This window comes from Pseudorasbora parva, chromosome 8, assembly GCF_024679245.1.
Source record: "Pseudorasbora parva isolate DD20220531a chromosome 8, ASM2467924v1, whole genome shotgun sequence".
In the NCBI taxonomy this organism is placed as follows: domain Eukaryota; kingdom Metazoa; phylum Chordata; class Actinopteri; order Cypriniformes; family Gobionidae; genus Pseudorasbora; species Pseudorasbora parva.
Window position 1 is genome coordinate 36,782,335 of NC_090179.1, and position 13,667 is coordinate 36,796,001.

Genomic DNA, 13,667 nt, shown 5'->3' on the forward strand with positions numbered 1-13,667 from the left:
CGTAACCTGCCTCTTTCCTCGGCTTCTCGGAAATTGGCACCTCGTTTTATCGGTCTCTTTCTAATTGTTAAGATCCTCAGTCCGGTGGCGGTGCGCCTTCGTTTATCTCATCCCGTTTTTCACGATGTCCTGGACCGCTCGCTCATCGAGGACTTCCTTCGCTCTCGTCAGTCCCCTTCCTTGGGAGCGCCTGGGGGCGCTCGTTAGGGAGGGGGTACTGTCATGAGTTAGGTTTGGCTTCTCTCTCAGCTGTGTGCTATCACAATCAGCGCGCTCTCTGATTGAGAGCGCACCTGTTCCTTTTTGCATGCTTCTCTCTGGCTATTTAGTGACTCGTGTTTGTGGCTTCTTTGCCAGATTATTATTGAATGCATCTCGATCTAGTGCTGATCTCTCGTTTGTCCTGTCTAGTCTGGTCGGTTTGTCCAGTGTCTGTTCGTGTTGGTCTCACCTGTGTCTCTGTCCAGTCTCCTGCTGTACGTGAGTACTGTCTGGACGCTCTCTGTGGTGCTGAATGCTGTGGTTTCGCTTGCCACGGAACTCCCGCTACGAGCTCAAGACTTCGGCCCGTTTCTAAGGACCGTATTCCTTTGTTTGTTCCTGTTATGCTCCAGATCTGCATCACCCGTGCTGTGATCGGCTATCTGCCTAAGTTCCTTTAGTGACTTAATAAACATTTCTGTTCTGCACCTTTGCATTTGGGTCCTTTCTACAATCTCTGACAGTTCAAGGCAGTGTATTCTTATTCTTAAATCATTATTTCCAAACTGTTTCCCCAAACTCCCGTCCGCCTGCTGTAGATCATCTAGCCAGTCTGATGACGGTCACAGCTCAGAAATCTCACTGACCCTTCTCTCTTTATTGAGATTTACAGATACACATCAATCTGTAATTAGTCCTTTATTCTTTAACACCATAGCATTTTTGCAGATGATTTTGATGATGATTTTGTCAATATGCTAATATTTATGCTTCATTACATATAATGTAAATATTTTTAAGATTTTACTTTATAATCAAAATCATAAACCTGTATCTCAATATACGAGTATCTTTGATATTTCACTCCATAAAGGGAAACTCATGACCGCTGCTGTTTGACGTCCCTTATGGAAATCAGTATTAAAAATGAATTAGCGGATCATTTATTCTTTCATGGAGCAGCCGTGAAACATTTCCAGAGTTTGATTCTTAATAAAGCAGCTCTGAACTTTATTTAGCCTGAGTTAAACTTTACTCAATTCATTTGCATTTTATCCTCCTGTATACTTTTGGCAAGTTTGTAAGACAATGCAATGCTTATTTTTAATAAACATCTGATTTTTCTAGCATCATTCAGAATTGTGTGCAACATTTTATTGACAAATTTCATAACTTCCTTTTTTAAATCCTAAAGAAAAGCCCTGACACTCACTATGACTGAATGAATGAAGATCAACGACACAAACACAATCGCCTTTTGAGTTTCACCCTGAAGTGTTCATGATTTGAGCTGAAGAAGTTAAATGAAGCCTTCACGTCAGATTTTAGTGGCGATTTAAATGATACTGAAGTGTAATCTTGTCACAAAAGTTTTAACGATTGTCTTTCTCCATTCCAGTAGATTCCAGTTGTTCTCGTTTGCATTTGTGTGAAACAATAGTTTGAGGGTTACAGCACTAGATTGCCGTTGATCATGACTTCTCCTAAATGAACTTTGATCAGCTGAATAAAGAGAGTTGATCTGTCATCACGAGGGTGCGGCAAATAAATGTCAATGTTGCTTCAACCGCTTCCATCATTAATTATGTTCACCAGAACTGTTTATTTAGATCCAGAGAAATGAGTTGACTGTAGAAAGCATTTTTGTCGTCTTCTGTCTGAATGAAATTGATCAGAGTCTTTTAAACTCTTGTGCCTATTCTCTGCTCTTGCTTCATGTACTGCTGTAGTTTATATCATAAACTTGGCATTTATGATTATTGTAGACTCGTGAGGTTCCTCACTGATGATAAAAGCATCTGCTAAATGAATGGATGTACGTGTTTGTTTCTGTGATCATATCGAGGGTGGTCAAGCGTTCCAGTAACTCAGTCACTCGAGTCCTCGGCTGTTAGCGTTAGCAGGCTGGAAACTTCATCACTTTGGCTTTCATGGACTGAAGGATCGCAACTCATAGTGTGGCCGTGATTCTGTAACCTTTAACCTTTAGGTAGTATTGTACAAACTTTATCATTTACTGCGGGTTTGTTGTTTAAGGTTCATTTTCGGGACGACTGTGAAACTGCTCAGCTGAAAAATATCTTTACTGGTGTTTCATGTACACGTTTATTTCCTGAATGAATTAATTTGCTCCACTTTAGTTTAATCTTGGGTTAGGGTGTTTCATGAAATGTAAGAATACACTCTCTAAAAGGACAAATGTTGCAGTGTCTTTAATAGATTTGTCAAAGTCCTAAAGCTTGATATGTTCAGTGTCATTACACATAAAAATGTTAATATAATTGAACTGTACTCTGAACTGTACAACTGTACACTGAACATATCGAGGACTCGAGTGACTGAGTTACTGGAACGCTTGACCACCCTCGATATGATCACAGAAACAAACACGTACATCCATTCATTTAGCAGATGCTTTAATCATCAGTGAGGAACCTCACGAGTCTACAATAATCATAAATGCCAAGTTTATGATATAAACTACAGCAGTACATGAAGCAAGAGCAGAGAATAGGCACAAGAGTTTAAAAGACTCTGATTAATTTCATTCAGACAGAAGACGACAAAAATGCTTTCTACAGTCAACTCATTTCTCTGGATCTAAATAAACAGTTCTGGTGAACATAATTAATGATGGAAGCGGTTGAAGCAACATTGACATTGATTTGCCGCACCCTCATGATGACAGATCAACTCTCTTTATTCAGCTTATCAAAGTTCATTTAGGAGAAGTCATGATCAACGGCAATCTAGTGCTGTAACCCTCAAATTATTGTTTCACACAAATGCAAACGAGAACAACTGGAATCTACTGGAATGGAGAAAGACAATCGTTAAAACTTTTGTGACAAGATTACACTTCAGTATCATTTAAATCGCCACTAAAATCTGACGTGAAGGCTTCATTTAACTTCAGCTCAAATCATGAACACTTCAGGGTGAAACTCAAAAGGCGATTGTGTTTGTGTCGTTGATCTTCATTCATTCAGTCATAGTGAGTGTCAGGGCTTTTCTTCAGGGCAACTTCGCTTCACTTCAGGTTGGGGGAGAGTTCTTGCCTCAAGTGGAGGAGTTTAAGTATCTTGGGGTCTTTTTCACGAGTGAGGGAAGGATAGAACGGGAGATTGACAGACGGATCGGTGCAGCATCTGCAGTAATGCGGGCGATGTTCCGATCTGTCGTGGTGAAGAAGGAGCTGAGCCGTAAGGCGAAGCTCTTGATTTACCGGTCAATCTACATTCCTACTCTCACCTATGGTCATGAGCTGCGGGTCATGACTGAAAGGACAAGATCCCGGATACAGGCGGCTGAAATGAGCTTTCTCCGCAGGATGGCCGGGTGCTCCCTTAGAGATCGGGTGAGAAGCTCGGTCACTCTGGTGGAGCTCAGAGTAGAGCCGTTGTTCCTTCACATCGAGAGGTGGCTCGGGCATTTATTTCGGATGCCTCCTGGACGCCTTCCCGAGAGGTGTTCCGGGCACGTCCCACCGTGGGGGAAGACCCAGGACACGCTGGAGGGATTATGTCTCGGGGCTGGCCTGGGAATGCCTCTGGGTACCACAGGAGGAGCTGGAGGAAGTGGCCAGAGAGAAGGAAGTCTGGGCGTCTCTGCTTAAACTGTTGCCCCCACGACCCGGCCAGTCCAGATCTTTCACCCATAGAAAACATTTGCCGCATCATAAAGAGGAAGATGCGACAAAGAAGAGCTAAGACAGTTGAGCAACTAGAAGCCTGTTTTAGACAAGAATGGGATAACATTCCTATTCCTAAACTTGAGCAGCTCGTCTCCTCAGTGCCCAGACGTTTGCAGACTGATATAAAAAGAAGAGGGGATGACACACAGTGGTGAACGTGGCCTTGGCCAAACTTTTTTGAGATCTGTTAATGCCATGAAATTTAAAATCAACTTATTTTTCCCTTAAAATTCTAAATTTTCCCAGTTTAAACATTTGATATGTCATCTATGTTGTATTCTGAATAAAATATTGAAATTTGAAACTTCCACATCATTGCATTTTGTTTTATTTACAATTTGTACAGTGTCCCAACTTTTTTGGAATCATTTGTATGATAAATTATTTATTTTTTGATCATCAGTATGATCGAAAGTATTTTTTTTATACGTGTCTTGACTTGCCTGCAGGCCTGGTATGACATATGACCTCTTTATATTCCTCATTTCTCGTTTTGTGTTCATCCTATTTGCTTGTAAAAAATATAATTTGTCATAATTTCCTCAATGGCTTAAAAATCACATTTATTATAATTCCCCCAATTGTCTATTGTATTGCTTATATTTTGTATACATTTTTAACAGATAATTCATTTATCATATTTTATGAAGACAAAACCAGCACACTATGTTCATATCATTTAAAAGAAACTGTCAGAATAAACAAACACGTTAATTATAATAAAAATCAACATGCCTGATCAAAAATGTTTTTATTAAACACCTACTTCTTCTTGTCTGACTTGTACAACTAACTCACCCTATGAAATACCCCCACAATTTCACATGAGTAAAAAAAAAATCTGTATTTGTACTCTGTATTTGCTGTATTGCTTGGTGTATTAATTACTAGAAGGAAGATACATTTCGTTTCTGCACTTATTCTTTTTATTCATAACTTTGTTCCGGGAGCTACTCACAAATTGCACTTTAACCAGGGCAGTTTGAAGCGCGCTGTACGCAATCGCCAGCCGTTATTAAATAATAATTGTTGGCTTTTAGCACAGGTAGTGAGTGATAGTTTGGTTTCGATTTGAGTCGTTGGCAGACCGTTGCGTTGATTAATCTTTGGGATAATTATAAAAGCGTCCACACCTGCTCTCACTCAAGTAGTGATCAGTGTGTATTTAATAAGCGTGTCAGCGCTGTCGCGGTAGCGTAAGCGGGAGCGTTCAGCCCTCGTGTTCAGCCGCCTCGTGTGAAGACCGACAAGTGTAAAGACATCTTTTTCGACTCGACCTACGATCGACTCCACCGTAGAACGAACACCGAGAACGCACTTAAGTATTTATTTATTTCTCTATCCTCTTTCTCCTTCTCTCTTTTCTCACAATGTGCTTTCAATACATACCCACTATTTCTACCCCTCGCTCCACTATCAGACGCAGACGGCAGCGCAACACTGCTAATCTGTGTCTTATTCCTTCCTTTACTAATATCCGTCCCTCCTTTTCTCTGGGTCTATGGAATTGTCAGTCAGCTGTAAACAAAGCTGACTTCATTCCAGCCTTCGCCACTATTTCCAATCTGAATATCTTGGCCTTGACTGAGACCTGGATCCGTCCAGAAGACTCAGCAACTCCTGCTGCTCTCTCTAACAATTTCTCCTTCTCACACACCCCTCGCCACACTGGCAGAGGTGGAGGCACAGGTTTCCTTATCACAAACAATTGGAAATACTCAACCCACACCTCTCTCTGTAATAACAACTCATTTGAATAACATGCTATTACAGTTACAGCTCCTGCTAAAATCCATCTTGTAGTCATTTACCGCCCTCCAGGTCACTTGGGCACCTTTGTTGAGGAACTAGATGTGCTGCTATCCTCATTCCCTGAGGATGGCAGCCCACTTGTAATCCTTGGTGATTTCAACATCCACCTGGACAAACCGTATGCTACAGATTTTCACTCCCTCCTATCCTCATTCGATCTCAAACCTCTTACTACCTCACACACACACAAATCTGGCAACCAACTTGACCTCATCTACATACGCAACTGCACTACAGAAAACACTTTGGTCAAACCCTTACACTTCTCTGATCATTACTTCATCACATTTAATCTACATCTCACTACTCATATGCTTCCACCTCCTCTACCAGTTAGTTTCAGACGAAACCTGCGTTCTCTTTCTCCCTCTCACCTCTCCTCCGTTGTGTCATCCTCTCTTCCGTCACCCACACAATTCTCCTCTATGGATGTCAACACTGCAACAGACACTTTATGTTCCACTTTAACCGCTTGTCTAGATACTATCTGCCCTCTGTCTTCTAGGCCAGCTCGCGCTACTCCCTCTAACCCTTGGTTATCTGATGTTCTTCGTGAACACCGGACCAAACTTAGGGCAGCAGAGAGAAAATGGCGCAAATCAAACGAAACATCTGACCTGAGTAAGTACCAATCTCTGCTCATTTCCTTCTCACAGGACGTCCATACAGCTAAATCCTCATATTTTCACAACAAAATCAACAGCACCTCAGACTCACGCACACTTTTCAGAACTTTCACCTCTCTCCTCTGTCCCCCTCCACCACCTCCAACCACCTCTCTTTCTGCAGACGATCTTGCCAATTTTTTCACAAACAAAACCACACTCATCAGCAGTCAGTTCACACCTCCACACACACACACTTTTGAATCAGCCACATCCACAGCCAAACATCTTCTCTCCTCCTTCTCTACACTCACTGAGGACGAAGTATCTAAGCTTCTCCTCTCCAGCCATCCCACTACCTGCCCTCTAGATCCCATCCCCTCACATCTCCTACAAGCCATCTCCCCTACACTCTTACCAGCACTCACACACATCATCAACACATCTATCTCCACCGGCATCGTCCCCACCACATTCAAGCAGGCTCGGGTAACCCCACTGCTTAAAAAACCCACATTAGACACATCACTTGTAGAGAACTACAGACCTGTTTCTCTCCTACCATTCATTGCCAAAACACTTGAAAGAGTAGTTTTCAACCAGGTCTCATCTTTCCTCTCACAGATTAATCAACTGGACGTAAACCAGTCAGGCTTCAAAAAGGGCCACTCAACTGAGACGGCATTATTGTCAGTTACTGAAGCCCTGCGGCTGGCTAAAGCTGCATCCAAATCATCAGCCCTCATCCTCCTTGATCTGTCTGCTGCCTTTGACACTGTGAATCATCAGATTCTTCTGTCCACCCTCTCATCTCTGGGCATCACAGGGACTCCACTCCACTGGTTTGAGTCCTATCTCACAGGTAGGTCTTTTAAGGTTGCCTGGAGAGGAGAGGTATCCAAAACACATCAACTGACCACAGGGGGTTCCTCAGGGCTCAGTGCTTGGACCTCTCCTCTTCTCCATTTACACCACTTCATTGGGAGCCATCATTCAGGCACATGGTCTCTCATATCATTGCTATGCTGATGACACACAGCTCTACCTCTCATTTCAACCAGATGATCCCACAGTAGCTGCACGAATCTCAAGCTGTCTGGCGGACATCTCGGCATGGATGAAAAAACATCACCTGCAGCTCAATCTAGCAAAGACTGAGCTGCTTGTTTTCCCTGCTAACCCCACCATACAACATGATTTTACCATCCAGCTAGGTTCATCTTTGATTCCTCCTTCAGGGGCGGTCAGAAATCTTGGAGTAATCTTTGATGACCAGCTGTCCTTCAAAGACCACATCTCGAAGACGGCTCGGTCATGCAGGTTTGCATTGCACAACATCAGGAAAATCAGACCGTTCCTTACAGAGCATGCAAACACAGCTTCTTGTCCAAGCCCTGGTCATTTCTAGACTTGACTATTGCAATGCGCTTCTGGCTGGACTTCCATCTTGTGCAATCAAAACGCTGCAAATGATCCAGAACGCTGCAGCACGTCTTGTATTCAATGAGCCCAAAAGGGCTCATGTCACACCTCTATTCATCTCTCTGCATTGGCTACCACTCGCTGCCCGGATCAAATTCAAAGCCCTGACTCTTGCTTATGGATCTTCCACAAGCGCAGCACCCGCATACTTCGACTAATTCCTACGAGTCTACACCCCCACCAGAAGCCTTCGCTCAGCTAATAAGCGAAGGCTTGTGGTACCATCACAGAGAGGCATGAAATCCCTCTCTAGAACTTTTTCTTTCATTGTTCCTGGTTGGTGGAACGATCTTCCGTCCTCCATATGCACAACAGAATCACTCGCTTCATTCAAAAGACAGGTAAAAACTCATCTCTTCCATGAGCACTTAATCTTACATAAAAAAAATAAAATAAAAAACTCTTTCCCCCTCTATTTCTCCTTTCTTCTTTCCTTTTCTGGTCTTTGCTACTCTGAGCAGTGTACAAATCTTGGTATTTAGGGCACTTTTTGTGTTTCGTTGCCTCTTCTTGACGGATCGCTTCCTGTTCTCCTGAGTTGTAAGTCGCTTTGGATAAAAGCGTCTGCTAAATGCATAAATGTAAATGTAAAATGTAAATGAACAAACCAATGCATCTAAACCGATATATAGCTGAAGAAACCAATATATAGCTGAACAAACCAATGCATCTAAACCAATATATAGCTGAAGAAACCAATATATAGTTGAACAAACCGATGTATCTAAACCAATATATAGCTGAACAAACCAATATATAGCTGAACAAACCAATATATAGCTGAACAAACCAATATATAGCTGAACAAACCAATGCATCTAAACTGATATATAGCTGAAGAAACCAATATATAGCTGAACAAACCAATGCATCTAAACCAATATATAGCTGAAGAAACCAATATATAGTTGAACAAACCGATGTATCTAAACCAATATATAGCTGAACAAACCAATATATAGTTGAACAAACCAATATATAGTTGAACAAACCAATGTATAGTTGAACAAACCGATGTATAGTTGAACAAACCAATGTATAGTTGAACAAACCAATATATAGTTGAACAAACCGATGTATCTAAACCAATATATAGCTGAACAAACCAATATATAGCTGAACAAACCAATGCATCTAAACCAATATATAGCTGAACAAACCAATATATAGTTGAACAAACCAATATATAGCTGAACAAACCAATATATAGTTGAACAAACCAATGTATAGTTGAACAAACCAATATATAGTTGAACAAACCGATGTATCTAAACCCAATATATAGCTGAACAAACCAATATATAGTTGAACAAACCAATATATAGTTGAACAAACCAATGTATCTAAACCAATATATAGCTGAACAAACCAATATATAGTTGAACAAACCGATGTATCTAAACCAATATATAGCTGAACAAACCAATATATAGTTGAACAAACCGATGTATCTAAACCAATATATAGCTGAACAAACCAATATATAGTTGAACAAACCAATGTATAGTTGAACAAACCAATGTATAGTTGAACAAACCAATGTACAGTTGAACAAACCAATATATAGCTGAACAAACCAATGTATAGTTGAACAAACCAATATATAGCTGAACAAACCAATATATAGCTGAACAAACCAATATATAGCTAAACAAACCAATGTATCTAAACCAATATATAGCTGAACAAACCAATATATAGTTGAACAAATCGATGTATCTAAACCAATATATAGCTGAACAAACCAATATATAGTTGAACAAACCGATGTATCTAAACCAATATATAGCTGAACAAACCAATGCATCTAAACCAGTATATAGCTGAAGAAACCAATGTATAGTTGAACAAACCGATGTATCTAAACCAATATATAGCTGAACAAACCAATATATAGTTGAACAAACCAATGCATCTAAACCAATATATAGCTGAACAAACCGATGTATCTAAACCAATATATAGCTGAAGAAACCAATATATAGTTGAACAAACCAATATATAGCTGAACAAACCAATATATAGCTGAACAAACCAATATATAGCTGAACAAACCGATGTATCTAAACCAATATATAGCTGAACAAACCAATATATAGCTGAACAAACCAATGCATCTAAACCAATATATAGTTGAACAAACCGATGTATCTAAACCAATATATAGCTGAACAAACCAATATATAGCTGAACAAACCAATTCATCTAAACTGATATATAGCTGAAGAAACCAATATATAGCTGAACAAACCAATATATAGTTGAACAAACCGATGTATCTAAACCAATATATAGCTGAACAAACCAATATATAGTTGAACAAACCGATGTATCTAAACCAATATATAGCTGAACAAACCAATATATAGTTGAACAAACCGATGTATCTAAACCAATATATAGCTGAACAAACCAATGCATCTAAACCAGTATATAGCTGAAGAAACCAATGTATAGTTGAACAAACCGATGTATCTAAACCAATATATAGCTGAAGAAACCAATATATAGTTGAACAAACCAATGCATCTAAACCAATATATAGCTGAAGAAACCAATATATAGCTGAACAAACCGATGTATCTAAACCAATATATAGCTGAAGAAACCAATGTATAGTTGAAAAAACCAATATATAGTTGAACAAACCGATGTATCTAAACCAATGTATAGTTGAACAAACCAATGTATAGTTGAACAAACCAATATATAGTTGAACAAACCGATGTATCTAAACCAATATATAGCTGAACAAACCAATATATAGCTGAACAAACCAATGCATCTAAACCAATATATAGCTGAACAAACCAATATATAGTTGAACAAACCAATATATAGCTGAACAAACCAATATATAGTTGAACAAACCAATGTATAGTTGAACAAACCAATATATAGTTGAACAAACCGATGTATCTAAACCCAATATATAGCTGAACAAACCAATATATAGTTGAACAAACCAATATATAGTTGAACAAACCAATGTATCTAAACCAATATATAGCTGAACAAACCAATATATAGTTGAACAAACCGATGTATCTAAACCAATATATAGCTGAACAAACCAATATATAGTTGAACAAACCGATGTATCTAAACCAATATATAGCTGAACAAACCAATATATAGTTGAACAAACCAATGTATAGTTGAACAAACCAATGTATAGTTGAACAAACCAATGTACAGTTGAACAAACCAATATATAGCTGAACAAACCAATGTATAGTTGAACAAACCAATATATAGCTGAACAAACCAATATATAGCTGAACAAACCAATATATAGCTAAACAAACCGATGTATCTAAACCAATATATAGCTGAACAAACCAATATATAGTTGAACAAACCGATGTATCTAAACCAATATATAGCTGAACAAACCAATATATAGTTGAACAAACCGATGTATCTAAACCAATATATAGCTGAACAAACCAATATATAGTTGAACAAACCGATGTATCTAAACCAATATATAGCTGAACAAACCAATGTATAGTTGAACAAACCAATGTATAGTTGAACAAACCAATATATAGCTGAACAAACCAATGTATAGTTGAACAAACCAATATATAGCTGAACAAACCAATGTATAGTTGAACAAACCAATATATAGTTGAACAAACCAATATAGAGCTGAACAAACCGATGTATCTAAACCAATATATAGCTGAAGAAACCAATATATAGCTGAACAAACCGATGTATCTAAACCAATATATAGCTGAACAAACCAATATATAGTTGAACAAACCAATATATAGCTGAAGAAACCAATATATAGTTGAACAAACCGATGTATCTAAACTAGGCATGTGCCGATATCAATTTTTCATGTTGCGATTAATTGATGGAAGTTTTATCACGATATACGATATTATCACGATATTGAAATAAGTTGCAAAAAAAGTGTTGCCATAGCATAACAGCTTTAAGAACTATTTTTGTAAGAACAAAAATAACTGAATGTTTAAATACAATAATGCACCAAACATATATACAGATCTGGAAAAAAATTAAGAGACCCCTCATTGAGAAATCAATGTTAAGTGGTCTCTTGATTTTTTTCAGAGCTGTAAAAGTACAATTTTCAAACAGATTAAAGTGCAAAAAAATTAGGCTATAAAGAACAACAGGTAGGCTTACAAATTACAATAAGGTCTCATTATTTAATGCATTAACTAAGATTGAGCAATAGCTACATTTGATACAGAAAATAATGTTTTTGTTAATGTTAGTTAAGAAATACTGATCATTGTTAGTTTTATCTGAGGTCCATTAACAAAGTTATTTTGATTTTGATTTTAATGTTATTAAACAGTAACTAAGAAATTAACATAGAATGATTCATTCTTTATAAGTATTTTGCATAGTCAGTTTGGTGAAAAATGAATTAACATGTTCACTAATGAAGTCCTATGTCTCAAAGTTTTACTGAACAATAACAAATAATAAGAACAGTTCTAATCATTAGAGCATGTTGTAGTCCAGATTAAAACATAAAAATGTTTAAGTTTGAAAATAAATAGCCTATTAAGTCTTTAAGTATTAAGTATTAGGTGCTGTGATGAACAACATTGAGATTACAAAAACGAATGGCTGTTTTAAAAACTACACGCGTTTTTGTTTGTTTGCTGGTTTCCGGGGTAACAGCCGCATTCTGCAGTTCATCAGCGCCCTCTGCTGTCACTGAGCGGCACTTCAGCAGCGCGTCTCCTTCACCGGTTCAGTCATGTGCAAACGCACGTTGGGCTTGTTTATATCTGAGCTCGTGGTCCTTTGACGCAGAATACAGCGGTGTTGAGCATTTATACGGTTGATGGGCAAAGTATTCTTGAGTGCATTATAAAAAAAAATTATAAATTGTTAATAATATATTATTTACGATATTTTAAAGTGCCCACGATAACAATATCGTGCATATTCATTATCGTGATAAATCGCATTATCGAAAATCGGCACATGTCTAATCTAAACCAATATATAGCTGAACAAACCAATATATAGTTGAACAAACCGATGTATCTAAACCAATATATAGCTGCACAAACCAATATATAGTTGAACAAACCGATGTATCTAAACCAATATATAGCTGAAGAAACCAATATATAGTTGAACAAACCGATGTATCTAAACCAATATATAGCTGAACAAACCAATATATAGTTGAACAAACCAATATATAGCTGAACAAACCAATGCATCTAAACCAATATATAGCTGAAGAAACCAATATATAGTTGAACAAACCGATGTATCTAAACCAATATATAGCTAAACAAACCAATGTATAGTTGAACAAACCAATGTATAGTTGAACAAACCAATGTATAGTTGAACAAACCAATATATAGCTGAACAAACCGATGTATCTAAACCAATATATAGCTGAAGAAACCAATATATAGTTGAACAAACCAATATATAGCTAGAGAAACCAATGTATAGTTGAACAAACCAATATATAGTTGAACAAACCAATATATAGTTGAACAAACTAATATATAGCTGAACAAACCAATATATAGCTGAACAAACCGATGTATCTAAACCAATATATAGCTGAAGAAACCAATATATAGTTGAACAAACCGATGTATCTAAACCAATATATAGCTGAACAAACCAATATATAGTTGAACAAACCGATGTATCTAAACCAATATATAGCTGAACAAACCAATGTATAGTTGAACAAACCAATATATAGTTGAACAAACCGATGTATCTAAACCAATATATAGCTGAAGAAACCAATATATAGTTGAACAAACCAATATATAGCTGAACAAACCGATGTATCTAAACCAATATATAGCTGAACAAACCAATATATAGCTGAACAAACCAAT

General features: G+C 37.8%; 1 protein-coding gene across 2 annotated transcripts in view; it reads right to left on the reverse strand.

The window, feature by feature from the left end:
- fam222bb (family with sequence similarity 222 member Bb) overlaps window positions 1–13,667 on the reverse strand; it is a 69,364-nt gene that overhangs the window by 49,030 nt on the left and 6,667 nt on the right. The gene's annotated exons all lie outside the window — the stretch shown is intronic.